Genomic DNA, 18,488 nt, shown 5'->3' with positions numbered 1-18,488 from the left:
TTGACCCTCTCTTTTGTGGGTGCATTTTAGTGCATGCATGGACCTTCTTCTTAAACACCCTCCATTAACTTCACCCATTAGTAGTACATATTCCATCTTTTCCTACCAGTTCTCCTTGCTCCTGCTACATTTACACCTAAAACCTAGACCGTTTTCCATACTTGTGGTGGAGAACTGCACACATTAGAGATAGGGCAGGTGTATGCAGAGCCCTATGCCCAGGGGTCTGTGAGCAGCAAGTAGTATTGCTGGAGTTCTACTTTACATGCACTAATTGCTTTTATGACAATTCCCTAATATATTCATTACTGATTTACAAAGCTATAAACTGTCTTCGCCTTCACTTCCTGATAAGCATATACTTCTTGCTTTGGAGTCGATTGTGTGTGGGGTTGATGAAGTCTATGATGAGGATGGTGAAGGTGGCTCACAGTCAGCAGGCGAGGGTTCTATTAAGGGTGGAGATTTGAAGCCTGAAGTGCACATGTTCCATGTACGGAATGGCGTTCTCTGTGGTTGTTAAGCAGATGATGGCAAGTCCCTCCCCCTGTCTTCTGATGGTGGTTCTGTCATGCAATGTTGTAGCCTGCTGGGTCTGCTGTGATGATGTTCAGTGCCGATGTTGGGCTAAGCCACATTTTCGTTAGAAAGAGAAGGTCTGGTGTGTCATTGTACAGTAAGTCCCAGATTTCAGTTGCGTGTCTGCTGAGTGAGCGCGTGCTGAGTATTGTACGTAAGAGTGCATTTTGGGGTGTTGGTTTGCTGTTAGGTGATGTGTAGTGCAGGAGAATTGTTGTGGGAGCTGGGGCGTGTGTGGGGTTGCAGTTGGTAGCTGCTGGTGAAGCGTCAGTGGGCGCAGGTGAAGGCTCCCAATGAGGTGCGTGGCGTGGTGGCAACTGGGGGCGAGGCATCCCAGGTCAGGCGAGTGTAGGAGTGCCACAGTCTGTCACTGGGAGGTGGTAGGGCGGAGGAAGCGGGAGGTGGGAAAATGCACAGGAGGGCCTGGAGGCCAAAAGCGCACAGAGGAGAAGATCTGAAGAGCAGAAAGGGACTGGGGCAGAAAAGAGCTTAAGACAATAATTGTAAAATGGGCAGGAAACCGGGGGAGAGAGAAAAAGAGCAAACTAGCTGAAACAGAGCTAGAGTAAATGTAGAAACTAGCTGAAACAAAAGAGAAAATAACTGAAAACAGGCTAAAGCAAAGAGCAGAAAACGAGGTGAAAGCAGAAGAGCTAAAGCAAAAAGGGATGCAAAGAGCGTAAGCAAAGGCAAAAAGAGCTGAAGTGATAAACGGCCTGAGTGAGAGAAGAAAATAGCTTAAAAAGGGAAAAAGCTAACCCAGAGATGAGAAAGCGAGAGAAAGAGAAAGAAGATCAGAGAGTGAGAGTGTGGAAGAGAGAAAGAAAAAGAGAGATGAAGGAGAAGGGGCGGAGACTCGAGACAGTGAAGCTGGGTCCGGAATGGCCCTGGACTGGGCGAGATCTGGTCACAAGTAAGTGGGGGAGGGTTGGGCCTAGGCACGTGCTCCAGGTGGTGGGGCTGTCAAACACAGCTTGGCTGCTTGGTGATCTATATAAAGGTCTAAGTTCGGCCAATGTTTTTTTCAAACCCTTTTACTTAAAAAAAGACCACATTCAAGACTCTGCTAATTCACTCCAAAATTTGGTCAGTTATCTCAGAAAGATGGGTGATTACCAGATATACAGGCAAAACCTATTTAGGGTTAAATCCATCACTTTCCATTTTGTCCCATGAATCACTGCCAGTCAATTTGTCACATACTAATCAACGAAATCTAGGACAGTTCTTTGAAAACTGCTTTTTTAGTTCTTTCACCACTCTCTCCATTTTTAGTTCCTTTACTACACTTTCCTCTACGTTTGGCCTATCCTGAAATGGCTTTCAAAATAGCTACAGTTAAGGGATTTTATTTTAAAAAAACAGACTGAATTTGACCTAAATCCAGACAAATACATCGAAAGTATCTCATCTCTGAAACATAAAAGCCTCATAGGCTAAGTCTCTCAATGATTTATAGTGATTTACAACTGATGGCAGATACATGGTCTTTTAGGCTTAAGGAATTAATTTATTTTGATGAAATACACTGATGCATTGCTAAGTCATACAATTGTGAATGTGACACGCTTAAGAATACATCATCATAAATCATTACCAGACATATATGTTACTCGGAAAAGGCTACATTTATTTGGATCCCCCAGTAATTCTAACTGCTTTATGACCACGCTGATGCAGACACTGTGCATACCTTTATTAACTGCCCTAAAACAAAAAACTACTGGCAAGAAGTATTTAGAGAAATAAGGGACTGATTTCGAGTTTGGCAGACAGATTACTCTGTCACAAAAGTGACATATATCCCGTCCATCATATTAGAATTGTCACTGGATATAATGCACTTGTAATACGGTGGACAAGACAATACTCACATTTGTGACAGAGTAACCTGTCTCCTGAACTCTAAATCAAGCCCTAAAAAAAGAGTCTGTAATAACATGTATCCCTCATCTAAATTGTTACTTCTTTGTTTAACCCCAGATGTTCCTGTGAGAGTCTCCGGGATTATATTTAAAGTATTTATCCTAGCAAGACTCCAAATGGCCCAACACTGACTAAATCAGGATCTACCGGCAAAAAGTAAGTGGTGGAATGAATTTATTGGCCTATGAGGTCTAGAGATGGCTGTTATTTTAAAGAATCCAGAATGCTCCCACTTACTATTAATTTTTCAACCTATAATCTCTTTCATGGAAACATACACAGAGGGTTCACTCTTTTGCCACTAAATTTCATATTTTTTTCATTCTACTCCCTTAGGTGCAATGAAATATTTTATGACTATGGGCTTGATTTATATTTTGGTGGAGGGGTTACTCTGTCACAACGGTGACGGAAATCCCGTCCACCAAAAACTAAATCCCTTAGGAAACAATGGGATTTAGATTTTGGCAGACAAAATATCTGTCACTGGTGTAACAGAGTAACCCCTCTGCTGAAATCTAAATCAAGCCCTATGCCTTGCTTTGGATATTTATGAGTTGTTGACTATTTCCTACTGTATTGATTAACAGCTGTACATCTTCTCAAATGAACAATACAAAAAAAAAATAGTTTAAAGGCGAATCGCATTCAATCCACAAATTCTACTGTATTCTCTTGTTCTGGGTGTGTATAATCACTTAGTTCCGAATCAGCTTGCTGTCCATCAATGCAAATTTGCAGTTAAAAGCTAATTTATTAAGTGCAGATACATAGTCGTCGAGAGTCGTGCCCATTTAATGTAACCTTTTAAAGAAACTGTGCGTGTTACTGTAATATACATCATGATGGCATTTGCACACACAATAGTGTCCCCTGCCCTTCTTGCCCCATTTGCATTTGGTTTTAGACTCTGAGACCCTGAGGTCCCACTGAGGGCATTACTATTCTCTTTTTCTTTTCAGGAGACAGTGTACCATGATAATCCTCCAGTGTAGATAAATAATTAAAAAAATGTTTCTTACAATCTGCCCAGCTAATAGTGGGCTCACCAAGAGCAGGCTCCTTTTGAGAACTAAGATGAAAATGCTGCAACGACGAAGCCATGTAGGCCACAGTATAGCCATGAACTAAAACATAGCAGTAAGAGAAAACCATACCAAACACAGTTCCAGCCCAAGAACATTTATCTTGAATGCAGTTTTTTTTTTTAATTCACCACATCACAATACACCCAAGAGAAATATTGATTCCATGTGTTAAATATGAGTTGCTGGTCTCCCTTAGTGCATAGTAGAACTCCCCATAGGAGGCCAACATCATAAGCACAACTTTTGCGAGGAGCAGCAGACCTGCTGGTCTAAGCATTCTGCATGCGCAAAAACAATGCAAGCGGCAAAAAACAGTGCGATAAGAATAGCTTGAGGGTCACTCACAACAGTTCAGTTGAGCAGCGCCCAGTTAGCTAATGTAAATTGATGCAAATATGGGGCACAAAGGCACAGACACCATTTTACTTGCTTTGTGTAAAGAAATACCTTCACAGTACAGCTGCTGAAGGTTCCTCAAACCATTGATTCCTCCATAGAGGTATGGTGCAAAGTTAAAACCTTCCAGCTTTCCAGCACAATAATGTGAGCTCTGAATGGTTGTTCAAGCTCTTTCCCAAATTCTGAGGTAATTTCGACAGGACACAGGATGCAGTTGTGATCACTTTATTCACTGGAGCAGCTATGGTCAGAAGAGACATATCCTCTGTTCACCTCTCAGCTCCATCAAGCATCACTACTATAATCCCCAATCCTGCAAGTCCATCCATCCTTTATTACCTTATCAAAACCAGTTTCATAAAAGAAAAAGAATACAAGAAATAGAAAGGTGAACACCACAGGAAAGTTAAAGCAGTACCTAATAGTTATAGACAATAGACCCCGTTGGTCCATACTTGAACTTGGGGCATGCGGGCCGGGAATGAATGAAAGCCAAGATTGCATTCTTCTTTCACCCACATTACCTCTTTTACTGACTACCCATTTTAGCAAAAAGAACTAATGATGGCGATAGATAACATCTACCTGAATAAGTGGAGTGCAGATGTTATAGTGGAGCAAAAGGCATTTTGTACACTGAAGAAGTAAACAGTCCAGAGCTCACAGTCCCTCAGTATGGCAAAGTGGCAGGAGGATAGCTGCAAGGATGTGTGGTGGTCATAAATTTAATATCAGATTACTGGGCCCAGAAGGTGGGAGTGTGTGATGCAATGACTGGGCACTGGGGTCAGAGAACAGATTGAAGTTAAAATTGGCGTCTGGCAATGGGCCCCTCCCAGAGACTCACTCTGCTTCTGTGAGTGCAGGAGGAGCGTAGCTTCGGAGGGAGGGCGTTTGGGGTGTTACACCCCCTAATTAATGTATTTTCTGATTAATTCACGGTTGCAGGTGCATTCAGTCTGGTAAGGTGAGGGGTATGTCAGATTTCACAAGGAATTTTTACATATACACAGACAAAAACACACATACACTCTCTCCCTCTCTGTTTTGAAAGTCCTCACAAATGTTGGTTATTTTTCCAAAATATTGGGCCTGATTACAACTTTGGAGGAGGTGTTAATCCGTCCCAAATGTGACGGATATACCACCAGCCCTATTACGAGTTCCACAGGATATAATGGACTCGTAATACGGCTGGTGGTATATCCGTCACTTTACCGTCACTTTTGGGACGGATTAACACCTCCTCCAAAGTTGTAATCAGGCCCATTATGTTTTCTCAGGCTTAGGCCCTGATTTAAATATTGGCGGACGAGTTCCTCTTCACAAAGGTGACGGATATCCCATTCGCCGAAATATAAATCAGGCCCTTAAACTCCTACAAATCCGCATCCTCTCCCTTTCCACTGCCCCTTGGGCCCTTCGCATGCACACTGCTCATCCTATAAGGTATGATTAACAATATATGCCAGCGTGATTGTTGGGATAATCTGAAGCTCACCCCACCCCCCAATCTTACAAATCAAGCTATGCCACTGCCTGCAGAGGTGACCCTTCAGTGACCTGACTGACCCACATCACTTCACATCTTGTCAGGCTTTGGGTATGGCACGTGGGACCCAGTGCGCCAGCAGCTGAAGTCTGTTAAGGCATCAGACATACACTCTGTGTGCCAGTGATTTTATCTGACAGTGGCATTCTACTCCATTATCGTCCTTTGCTTTCACAAGTTCAAGTCGAATCAGCACTGAAACCTGCTGGCCTAAGGCTTTGTGCAGATTATCACTGATCTGGCTCTACAGTGGGCCCCGAGGCATGTATCAGTGATGTTCCAAATCTGAGACTCGCAACTGAACAGGTACACTTTATTCTCATCAGGAATATCACCTTTCTCTGAAAAAACGGGCATCTGTTTACATTTGCTATACTGGAAGGCATGAGCGTCAATTCACCAAAATGCCTGGGGTAGCGGAAGTGACATCATGCACCATTTGACCTCCACTTTCGTTCACAGACACATACTTACACATACAGACAAAATCATACTTACGAACACTCTCTCTCACATAAACACTCTAAATTCAGGTTATGCGGTTAAATCACTTATAGGTCTCAAAGCTGTGTGTGTGGTATTAGTAATGGAGTATACATGTCAACATCTTTTATTTTCAGTGGCACAACACATAGCTCATTCTAAGATGGCTCACTCTTATTGGTTCTGTAACAATGCAACATCCCTGGCTTTAAAATCTGCTGTGTCCGAATCTGGGGTATGACACCTGAGCACAGATCAGCAAACCCACAGTCATTGTGAAGTTTTAGTATCTGGGTTCTGTAGTGCATTCAATAATTTACATTGCTTTGTTGCCTAGCAATTACATGTACATGAAGTGTGCATGACGTTTTGGGAACAGTACATAAAATTACGCTTATTTATTCAAATGCAAAACCGGCATTTAGCTCTATATTTTAGTACAAACAGTATTCTCACATTCATTTTGGCCACAAGGGTGCACTTTGTGATTAATAGTAATAGTGCAAAAAATAAAGTGTTTTGAAAAATGTCCACTCACATCTTGATCATTCGTGTCGTTCCTGCTGTGCATAAGTTTGCTACGGATGCAGCATAATTATGCAACTTTAGCAACACAAAAGGATGATGGACGGAGTGCTGAAACTCTTCAAACACTCACCCCCTGTCACACGTCGTTCTTTTACTCACCATGCCACCCCATTTTGGACCCAGCCATATGCAAATCAGGCTTGACCCTGTTCCCCATGGGAGCAGTCCAGGCCGATCTGCCAGGCCAGGTCCACCGTGGACCGGAAACAAGCATCCTGGGATCTGTTTCAAGGTATCACCCTTCATCAGCCAGGTTAGCTTGAATCCACTGGTGTAGCGAGCAAGGGACCCATGTCTGGGCATGCCCTAGCCACTTAAAGGGCACAAGTTTTCACAAAACAAAATAAAATGATGGACAGAGTGTTGAAACTTTTCAAACACTCACCCGCAGTCACAGATCTGGGTTGACTCCATTGTTATTTTCTCCCAACGTCACCCCAGTTTGGACCCAGCCATATGCAAATCAGTCTTGATCCTGTTCCCCATGGGAACAGTCCAGCCCGTACTGCCAGGCTAGGTCCTCCCTGGACAGGAAACAAGTATCCTAGGACTGGTTTCAGGGTATCACCCTTCATCAGCTAGGCTAGTTTGAATCCAGTGGTGCAGCAAGCAAGGAACCTACGCCTGGGCATACCTTAGCCACTTATGGCGCACAGGTCAACATCACAAAAAGAAAAAATCCCCCATGGGGAACAGCGTCAAGACTGATTTGCACATGGCTGGGTCGAAAGTGGGGTGGCATGGTGAGCAAAAGAACGATGGATTAAACTGAGATCTGTGATTGGAGGGTGAGTGATTGAAATGTTTCAGCATTCCGTCCATCATCCTTTTGTGTTGCTAATGTTTCCCTAAGTGGGAAGGGTATGCCCAGACATGGGTCCCATGCTCAGCATGCCACTGGTTTCAAGCTAGCCTGGCTGATGAAGGGTGGTGCCCTGAAACCAGTTCCAGGATGCTTGTTCCCGGTCCATGGAGGACCTAGCCTGACAATTTGGGCTTCAACTTTCCATTGGTTAAAAATAATTCATGAAGGGGGAGAAGCCAAAATCGCACCCAAAAATGGACGCTCCGGGACGAGCTCCAGAGTAGGCCCCAGCTGAATCCAGAGGAAATCCTGCAGAATGATGGTGAATTTCGTATTCCCGCTTGAGGAGACATCGAGGTGCCCGTAGGGAGCTCGTTTGAGCCCCGGGAGTATGTAACGGTAAGAGGCGAATTAGTGGTCTTATTGCCGGCCTTGAGGCACAAAGAGAGGCAGACTGAGGCCTGGATCAGGGCCGCAACAGATGGCGGATGCCTTGGCTGGTCCCCGCTGCCCTCCGTGGGGGGCGAAGTAGATCGACTACCTGCTCCGGAGATCCCCTCGGCTCCCCATCCAGGGCGGAGAAATAATCCTTTCCTGAATGCACCTCTCTCTGAGAGGCGAGACTCTGCCAGCCTGACGGAGAAGGCCGCGGGCCATCAGCGACCACATTGTTCGGACCATCAGACCCCCTCTGGGTCAGCGATAGATACTTTGGAGACATGACGAGGTACAAGGAGCAACGCCCTACTCGCCAGAGGAAACTTGACAAATATGCAAATGTGGTGCCTTCCAATGCAGGAGACATTCACCCGTGCAGATAATACCGGACAATGCTGTGCTGTTGCAGGCCATAAGTCCTCCCAAGCCTCCTTGGAGGGTGGAGTTGATGAACTCGGAGCGAAGGTCTCGCTCCTTTGCCAGGATCTCTGAAACATGACCAAAAGAGTGACAACTGCTGAGAATAGAATCTTGGACTTAGGTGGTCCACACACTCAGGGAAGAAGCTACAGAAGCTAGAGCAACTACAAAAGACATATTGTGGCGTCTCGAGGATTCAGAGAACAGGGTGAGAAGAAATAACCTGAGATTTGTGGGGTTCCCGGAGGGGGTGGAGGGCCGGAATGCATGTACATTCCTGGGAGACTGGCTTATGCAAACGTTCTCGAAGTAGAGACTATCTACCTGCTTTGTGACAGAATGAGCTCACCGAGACCTAGCCAACAAACCACCACTCGGGCCCCACCATGACCCATGATAGTGCGGATCCTGAATTATGAAGACAGAGACTACATTTTAGCTGAAGCCAGGAGAATGAAAGAGGTGAGACATGGGAACTTGTTGATTCAGATTTCCCTGACTACACTAGAGAGGTTCAGAGTCAGCGCCGTACATTTGACTGAGTTAAGGCCAAACTGCGTTCCCTTTATTTGAAATACATGTTTCTCTTGCTGGCCAAGTTAAAAGTGTTATTCCAGGGAAAGGCTCACTTCTACCAGACCCCGAAGGATGGCTTGAAGAAAGGTCTCAGATGGTCAGGGAGATAACCAAGAATGGAGTGGGCTCAACCGACTCAGGGGAACGGACTGTACCAGGTGCCACAATAAAAATTCTCAAGTAAAGGGCCACACTCGACTCGGCGGTCCTCCAGATGCTGGGAACGCAGAACCCCTCACATCCTGATGTCACCCTCTGACACCACGGTAGTGGTGAAGAACAGTAAAGAGACCCCGCAACCAGTACTAACTGAAGATGATGCGACCGGAACAGAGGACAGGTGGACCCGGAATCGCGACACCACTTTGTGTCTGCCATAGTTAGTTTAGAGGAGGGAGAGGAGGCACCTGGCACGCTATCACCTGCGGATGGTGTGGAGCCGCCTGAGGGGCCACTCTCGCCTGCTAGTTAACAACGATTTCTGGGGCAATTTGATGACCAAAGGCCTCCTCCCCCCCAGCAACGGTGGCTCCAGCTGAAAATACCGTATCTGCACACATACCATCATTACCGTGCTTTAGGAGATGGCTTGCTGTTGTATTGGGTTATACAGTGCAAGTAGACACATTGTGAAGTTACGATTGGGGGGTATGTGATTACAGACCTCTACATCCTCTATGTGGAACAATTTGTTGGTTGGGGACCAGTTTCTCAGCAGGGAAATGTGGAAGGTGGGGAGGAGGGACATGGGAATTTTTGTGTTTAATGGTTCTGATGACTGGGTTGAAATGGAGACAGCGATTCGTAGACAAACACAACACTTTAGCATCAGACTGCAGCAGTTTTCGTAGTCAAGATACGGTCTGTTTGGCCACCAATAAGAGTGAGGCATGGTCCTAATGGGGGAAAATGAGAGGTACATTTTGTTGTCTTGGAATGTTAATGGCCTGGGCAGCAAAATTAAGAGGGGGCTAGTAATGAAATATACTTTCTTTTTCAGGAGACCCACCTTATGGGAGCCCATTGTCGCTTCTTAGGGAGAGGCCTATACACTGTTATCGCACACGTGGGATTCTCTATGGGGTCTAGAGGGGTTGCAATCCTGATTAAAAAGTCCCCACCATTCCATCCACAAAAACAAGGAAAGACCCCACAGGCACATCTGTGGCAGTACAGGGATACTGAGGTAGACAGGAGATGATGCTGATGAGGGGCTATGCCCCACTCAGGCTCCAGCAACAGATATACACCAAATTTTCTGAGGTCCTGTTGGAGTCAAATGCTCCACTTCATTTCATTAGGGGGAACTTCAATTATGTCATTTGTCCCAGTATGGATAGGTCGCAGCACAGAACACCTCCCCTGCGGGGAACCCCACTGGCTGACATGGTGTCCTCTCTGGGCGTGACCAAACTATGGTGGCGTCAACACCCTGGGGCCAAGCGCTTTTCTTACTTCTCATGGACTCACAGAGTTTTTCCCAGATTTGATTGTGTTCTGGCCCTGGTAGGAGAAGTGGCAGTTGTAGGAGAAGCAGAATATTTAGAAAGAGGGCTGTCGGATCACTCCCTCTTGTGGCTCACAATTGTGACCCGGGTGCCGAACAGCAGGAACTGCTGGAGGCTGAATTCAGGGGACCTAAAATATGCAGAAATAGCAAAGGGACTGAGAGTAGAGACTGAGCTGTATTTTAAGGAAAACAAGGGCTCCCTAACCTCAGCGATCACACTTTGGGAAGCATACAAACCAGTACTCCGGGATAGGGTTCAAAATATTATTGCCCATAAACGTAGAAGGGAACAAGAGGACCTAGAGTCAATAGAGAGTCAACTGCTGAAAATAGAGCGTGACCCCGATACCGCGACTGATTCCCATACCCAGCGCAAACTGTCGATCCTGCAGAAGGAATACAAGGCAATCGCGTAGTGTGAGGCGCAGAGCCTAGATCTAGCCCTATAGCACCACCTGTATAAAGTGGGGGATAGAGCGGACAAACTCTTGGCCTGGCTACGGTGACAAGAGAGAAGTGTGCTCGCATCTGTAATCAAAACGTTTGGCTGGTCTGGATGCATTGGCAGAGGAAATATCATGAAAGAGCCTGCAGAAAGGAAAGCTGCTAGAGCACAAACAAAGGGTTCATATTTAGGTTTGCAGGAAAGGGTGTATAGTACCTCCATCTCTCCCTCCTTATTATCAGGCTTCAAGAATCTTTTTAAAGCCTTCCAAGAGCAGTCAGAAGAACTAGGGCATGACATCACATATTTGTTGGAGGAGATAGAATGTCAAGTAGAATTCTTGCCAGACATTTCCTTCCCTTCATAATTTGTTCTTAAAAGATTAGAAAATGAATGCACTAAAGATGGCTTTTGTAGGGAAAGGACTGTAGGTACAGCCTGGAAGAAAATCTGTACATAATTCAGATAGAGATAAAACATTCTTTTTCTTTCAGGAAACATCAAGAAATTCTCCTGGTTCCTCTTCTTCTTCTTACAAAAATAGGGTATCATTGAAATAACCATCAAGAAGAGAGAACTTTGAAAGGAAACAGTCCAAAGCTTCTTTTCGAAGCTATCTCAAGAAGCAGTCAGGACTGGAACAGGTCAGTGTTCCTGACTATGCCTAGTCCCAGGAGATGGTTGAACAATTGAGAGGATCCACCATTTACTGGAGAGATGGAAAAAGACCACAACAGATGTATGGGTTCTAAAAATTGTGAGTCAAGGCTACCAAAAAAGTTTATTTCCAATCCTGCAGACTCAGAAACAATCCCAACTCCTTATTCTTGCTCTCCAGAGAAGAAGTTAGCAATAAAAGAAAGGGGACTCAAGCACTTCTGCAGAAGAGAGCAATTTTGTGAATGCTTCCATCTCAGAGAGGGAAAGGAATTTACTCAATAGTATTCCTTGTTCCCAAAGTCGAGAGAAAATACAGTTTTGTCACTGACTTAAAAGCCCTGAACAAATTCATCAAGAAGGTACCATTCAGAATGGAAACACTGCAAATAATAATCACACTAGTTCAGAAAGGTCATTACATAGTAACAATAGACTTGATTGATTCATACCTACATGTACCAATGGTGAAGAGTTATCAAAAATATCTAAGGTTTTGCATCCACAATCAGCCACAAGCGTATTTACTAAGGTAGTTGGTAACTCTTCTTCACACCGACGGTATTCCACTTTACCCATACTTGCACAGTGGATTGATCCATGCTCCAGAGGAATCAAAATTCTTTCCATTTATAGCAAGCAACTATACTTTTGCTAAGCCAACATGGGTTTCTTATGAACTTTCTCAAATATCAGATAAGTCAGAGAAGAGATCTGTTATTCATAGGAGCTAGGTGCCAAACAGATTTAGACAGAGTTTTTCTACCACATGAAAGAATGCTTCGCCTACACAAATTGTTGACTACACTCTTTCATCTGAAGAAAGTTCCTGCAAGGATTTGTATAATGATCCATGGCCACATAGCTTTATAAGTTTTTATAGTTGAATGGGAAAGGTTACATCTTTAACCCCTTCTGTGGCATCTAAACAGGTACCTACTATATCGTTATTGAGACCTGAAAATAATAATACCAGTTGTACAAGGGATCAAGGAAAATTTACAATGGTAAATGAATCAGGAAAGTTTACTAGGTGGAGTACCAATGCATCCAGACCAGCCTAAACTTTTGACCACAGATGCGAGCACACTTGGTTGGGGAGCTACCCTCAAAGGACACTTTGTACAAGCAAAAGAGAACCAGATGGGAACTGATGGCAGTACAACAAACTCTTATCAAGTTCTAGTGGAATACACCAATCACTAGGGCAGTACCCATTCAATGTCACTCAATGAGATAACATGTTTTCTGGGATCATGGGCAAAGAAGCCACTACTCTCAACTCAAGCAATAAATATCAATGCGGAAGACAATGTTGAGTCAAATTACCTAAGCAGAGTGTTCTCTTCATGACAAAATCTAGCATTATCAAACATAATGTAGAACAAGATTTGCAGAAAATCTGGCACCCCATTTCTAGACCTTTTTGCTTCTACGAAATACCATCTACTTCCAAGATTCTGCACCAGAGTTCAGGAAGAAAGAGCACGGGGTTGGATGCTCTGATAACACAGTGGCCAAAGAAGTTACGTTATACTTTTCTTCCCTTTTCCCTAATTCAGACTACTGAGAAAGATCGATCAGAAGAAAGCAGATATAATTCTGGTGGTTCCGTTCTAGCCTTACAAAACTTGGCTTGGAGACTGGCCATTCAGCTTTCATGTATTCTTCCTTTACTTCCTCTTCAGCTGAGAGGTGTGAATGAGTTGAATCACTTGACAATCACCCTGATGGTTTGGATGTTGAAAGGCTGAACAGGTTACAGAATGGTCTGTCATCAAAGGTTGCTGAAGCTGTTGAAAGTTTGAGATGATCTTCAATCCTAAAATCCCACACCAGACAATGGTTGATTTTAAATTCATGGTCTTTATCTCACTGTCTCTGTACCTTCTTGTAAAATTAATTTTTTCTTGAATTTTGGTAGTTGTTCACAAAAACATGTCTTTGTCAATGCTTAAGTTAAAGAGGTTCTTCATAAAGGCTTTCCATGGTGATGATTCCTCTCTAAAGTGATTGGAATCTCTTGTTTCAAGGCTTTTCAAGAGTTTCTACATTTTTAGACTTTTTTCTAATAACATGCTGCCTGCTTGGAATCCTTCTTTGGTTCTGAAATGCTAGCAATCTCGCTTTTGTGAACCTGTTGAACACAGTGGTTCTAACATTTCTTTCTGTAAAAGTATTGTTCCTTGTGACTGTCCCTTCTGCATGATGCTTAGATAAACTTTCAGCTTTTCTGTGTCATTCCCCTTTTTTGAGATTCTTGGATGACACAGAAGTCCTGAAACCAGATCCTTCTTTTCTACACAAAGTCAATTCAAAGTTTCACTCTAGCAAGAAATTGTTCCTACTTGTTTCTTCCTTTCTCCTGCCTCTGAAGATGAAATATTGTTACATTTACTGGATGTTAAGCATGCTTCGCCTATTTATATTGACAGATCTAGTAAGGATGGGAAGTCTGACAGTCTATTTATCACTTTTGGTTTACTTTACCTTCTTAAGGTAAGAAAGCTTCAAAAATGACAATAAGATGCTGACTAAAAGAGACAATTTGTTTTGCTTACACAAGTCAAGATTTACAATGCCCAAGTGACATTCAAGGACGCTGTACCAGGGGAATGGTAGCATCATGGACAGAATTCCAAGGTGTCACACATTCTAAAACAATACAGATTGCAAAACATAATACGTGAAGGGAAAATGTTTGGCATTGTAGTTTTGCAGTCTGCAAAAGAAAAACATTATGATGAGCTTTTTATTCAGACAAACATTTCAGAATAAATCATGTGGTGTAGACACGCATTTATTTGTTTCTGAAACTGCATAAACGTATGGTTATATCATTTCATCATTACATTGTTTTTAAAACTGATGGATTAAATGTCAAATGCCTTGTTGGCCTGGGTATACCTCAAGAGTGATGACTGAGATGAGGGTAGTAGAGGTAATAGCCTGTTTACTTACTAGTAATTTCATTACATCAAAGAATCTCACCAAACCAAATTCCTGCACCATGGACACTCCACAATCCCAAGACCTCTGCAACTCCCTCTCCAACTACTTCCACGCAAGATCGCAGACATACACAACAGCTTCACATTGTCATCACCCACCATCACCACCACCGATACAACCAACACCAATACACTCTGCCACACAATCCTACTGAACACCTGGACCCCCACCAACGACGAAGACAACATTCTCAACGTCTCCCAGTCTGGATTCCGCAAAAACCACAGCACCGAGACCGCCCTCATCGCTTGTACAGGCGACATCAGGACCAGATTGGACAAGGACGAGACCGTCGCCCTCATCCTCCTAGACGTCTCTGCAGCTTTTGACACAGTATACCACCAAACCCTCCGCACGTGCCTCTTCGACGCTGGAATTCACCACAAAGCCCTGGACGGGCTAACCTCCTTCCTCTCCGAGAGAACCCAAAGAGTTTGCCTCCCTCCTTTCCGGTCTACAGCCACCAAGACCATCTGTGGGGTCCCCCAAGGATCCTTCCTCAGCCCCACCCTTTTCAATATCTACATGGCTCCTCTCGCCAACATCATCCGCCCCCACGGCCTCATCATTTCATACGCTGATGACACCCAGCTCATCATCTCCCTCACGAGGAACACATCTACCGCCAAGAATAACCTACACGCCGGACTCCTCACCATCGCTAACTGGATGACAGCAAGCCACCTTAAATTGGACTCAGAAAAAAACAAGATCATCATCTTTGGCCCCAACAAGACAGCATGGAACGACTCTTGGTAGCCCACCACCCTTGGACCATGCCCACCACCCACGCATGCAATCCTGGCATCATACTGGACTCATCGCTCTCCATGACTCAGCAAATCAACGCCATATCATCCTCCTGCTTCAACACCCTTCGCATGCTACGCAAGACTTTCAAATGGAATCCTTTAGAAACAAGAAGAACGGTCACTCACGCCCTCATAAGCAGCAGACTGGACTACAGCAACACCCTCTACGCAGGGATCACAGCCAAGCTTCAAAGAAAACTCCAGCGAATCCAGAACGCAGCCGCACGCCTCATGCTCAACCTCCTCCAACACGAACACATCTCCGCCCACCTCAGATCCCTACACTGGCTGCCCATCAACAAAAGGATCATCTTCAAAATCCTTGTCCACACTCACAAAGCCCTCCACGACACCGGACCAGCCAACAGCTCCGCTCCGCTGACCTCGCCCTCGCTAAAGTCCCCCCCTTCCAACGCACCACCTCCGGCGGCAGATCCTTCTCCCACCTCACCGGCAAAACCTGGAACTCCCTCCCCACCAACCTATGCAAGACCTAGGACCTCCTAACCTTCAGAAAGCACCTCAAAACATGGCTTTTCGAGCAGTAAACCCCCCCCCCAGCGCCTTGAGACCCTACCGGGTGAGTAGTATGCTTAAGAAATTTGTTTGATTGATTGATTGATACTCTTAGTCCTACTCATCCTTGTCTCATTCATCACAAACCAACCAGCCCCTTACCTAGACCAGGCCTTTGATGTGGCTTGGTACTACAGGAAGTGCTAAAGGAAAGCCAGCCTATTATAACTCACAACTAAGGGTGGGTGGAGTTAGCCATAGCATTTCCTGTTTTGTTTTCTATTCTGAGGTGGGAGTCAGACGTCAGAAGTGATGAGCTGAATAAGGGCGTTTAGGACTAAGAGTAATGAAGATTACCGATAAATAATGGAGCCACTGTATGGCATTACAATTTGATGTATCATTATTAGCTTTAGAGAAATGACAAAAGTGCTTAACAAATTGTTTATGGTTGTTTTATCAATTTTGCTGGGCTTGGACTTGACACTCCAGAAGTATATATGGAATTTATGCATGCAATAAAATATGAAAATCATGGATTTTAAAGTTATCAGGTGTTATAACTTCCCCCTCTCCTGAGTTTTGTACTGAATATGCACGAACAAAAATCGCCAAGTCCAGATAATTCAGGCTTTGACCGCCACATTTTTAACAGGGGTGTGGCTTTATCAGCCTGTGTAATTACAGTGTGTCATAAATATCACACTGTTTAGAATTGGGATTATTCTACAAACCTGTAGTTGCACAAGGAACACAATTTTCCCTGGTCTCTCATAATCATGAAACTTCTTCAATTAAAATTAAATCTTTCAGCACAAAAGTGCTAATCATTATGAGTGTCAAAAAGGCAAGGTAAGTCTGATGAGTGTCCTTCGAGATTGCCTGATGAAAAAGAACTGCTCCCAGCAGCCACAGTGCCACCCTGTCCTGCTGCACAGAATACTATGCGTGTAAGGTGACAGGAGTCTCCTTTAGAGATTGCCAGCAAGGAGAAAACACACACATGGAGGGAAAACCTTCTTTGGTATCTGTCAAGATCTTGATTGATGATGTAGATTTCTTTGGTGATAATCAATGAGGCATCAAATTATCCCGGACAAGGATGTTGATCAAAACTGCTCAATGGAAAAGTACCAAATTAGCAAAAGATATACTAGACAACAGAAAAGAGAAATTTCCACACGGAATGATCCAAATCTGCTGGGAAATATCAGGGACAAAAATGTATAGCAAGGGGCCATTGTGACACATCCACCATGTCAAAATGTGGCCTTTTATATGTCAAAATCCGCCACTGACCTCAGAGGAATAGACTGTCTAACAGTGGTGGCTGCTGGCAATAACGGTTGGTGGGGTGAGGGGTGGGTCATACAGTGGGGGTAAGAGGTTTCAAGTGAGGGGAGGTGTAAATATATTTTTTTAAAAACACTTACCTGCTGCATGCAGCCTCCATGTTCCTCGTCGCCTCGGTGCTTCCCTGCTTCTTCTTTCCCACAAAATCCAGACGCGTCTCTCATGCTGTTACCCAGCATGAGAAAAATGCTTGGATTGGTCTGCGTGTGCTGAAAGGGCCTCAGCTGGTTACTGGGAGCCTGCACTGGTTCAAGGGGTGTACACAGTGTTTATGTAGGGGCAGAGAGAGGTGTGTGAAGCACTATAGAGCACTCCATACTCCTCAGTGCGCTTACATAAGTATGTAGCGCACCAAGGGGTATGTAATGCACTCCAGTGCAGTGCATAATCCTCAGTGCCCCTACATAAGTATATAAGGCCACCAAGAGGTATCTCCTCCAGTGCATACCCCTCGAAGCCCTTACATACTTATGTAAGGGCACCAAGAGGAACGTGCACTGCAGTGGTACTTAAACAAGGCTGGAAGAGGGAGCAGTCCCTCTATGTTTAAAAATCACCACGCCCTCAAAGCCCTGTTAACATACCATTACAGTGCTGATTTAATTCCACCAGCGGAACGTCAGAACACGCAGAATTACTAAATCACTCTATTCCGTCTGCGGAATTAAAATTCTGCCCACCTCTAGATATAGGGGGTCATTCTGACCCTGGCCGCCGGTGGCCGCCAAGGCCACTGACCACGGGAGCACCGCCAACAGGCTGGCGGTGCTCCCACGAGCATTCTGACCGCGGCGGTTCAGCCGTGGTCAGAAGCGGAAAGTCGGCGGTCTCCCGCCGACTTTCCGCTGCTCGGGGGAATCCTCCATGGCGGCGGAGCGCGCTCCGCCGCCATGGGGATTCAGACACCCCCTACCGCCATCCTGTTCATGGCGGGAAACCCGCCATGAACAGGATGGCGGTAGGGGGTGCCGCGGGGCCCCTGGGGGCCCCTGCAGTGCCCATGCCAATGGCATGGGCACTGCAGGGGCCCCCGTAAGAGGGCCCCAAAAAGAATTTCAGTGTCTGCCTAGCAGACACTGAAATTCGCGACGGGTGCTACTGCACCCGTCGCACTCCAGCAACTCCGCCGGCTCCATTCGGAGCCGGCTTCATCGTTGCTGGGTCTTTCCCGCTGTGCTGGCGGGCGGCCTTTTGGCGGTCGCCCGCCAGCACAGCGGGAAAGCCAGAATGGCCGCCGCGGTCTTGTGACCGCGGCGGTCATTTGGCGGTAACCGCATGGCGGGCGGCGACCGCCGCCCGCCGCGGTTAAAATCAGGCCCATAATACCTT

This window comes from Pleurodeles waltl, chromosome 1_2 (assembly GCF_031143425.1).
Source record: "Pleurodeles waltl isolate 20211129_DDA chromosome 1_2, aPleWal1.hap1.20221129, whole genome shotgun sequence".
Classification (NCBI taxonomy): domain Eukaryota; kingdom Metazoa; phylum Chordata; class Amphibia; order Caudata; family Salamandridae; genus Pleurodeles; species Pleurodeles waltl.
This window is presented reverse-complemented; position numbering follows the sequence as displayed.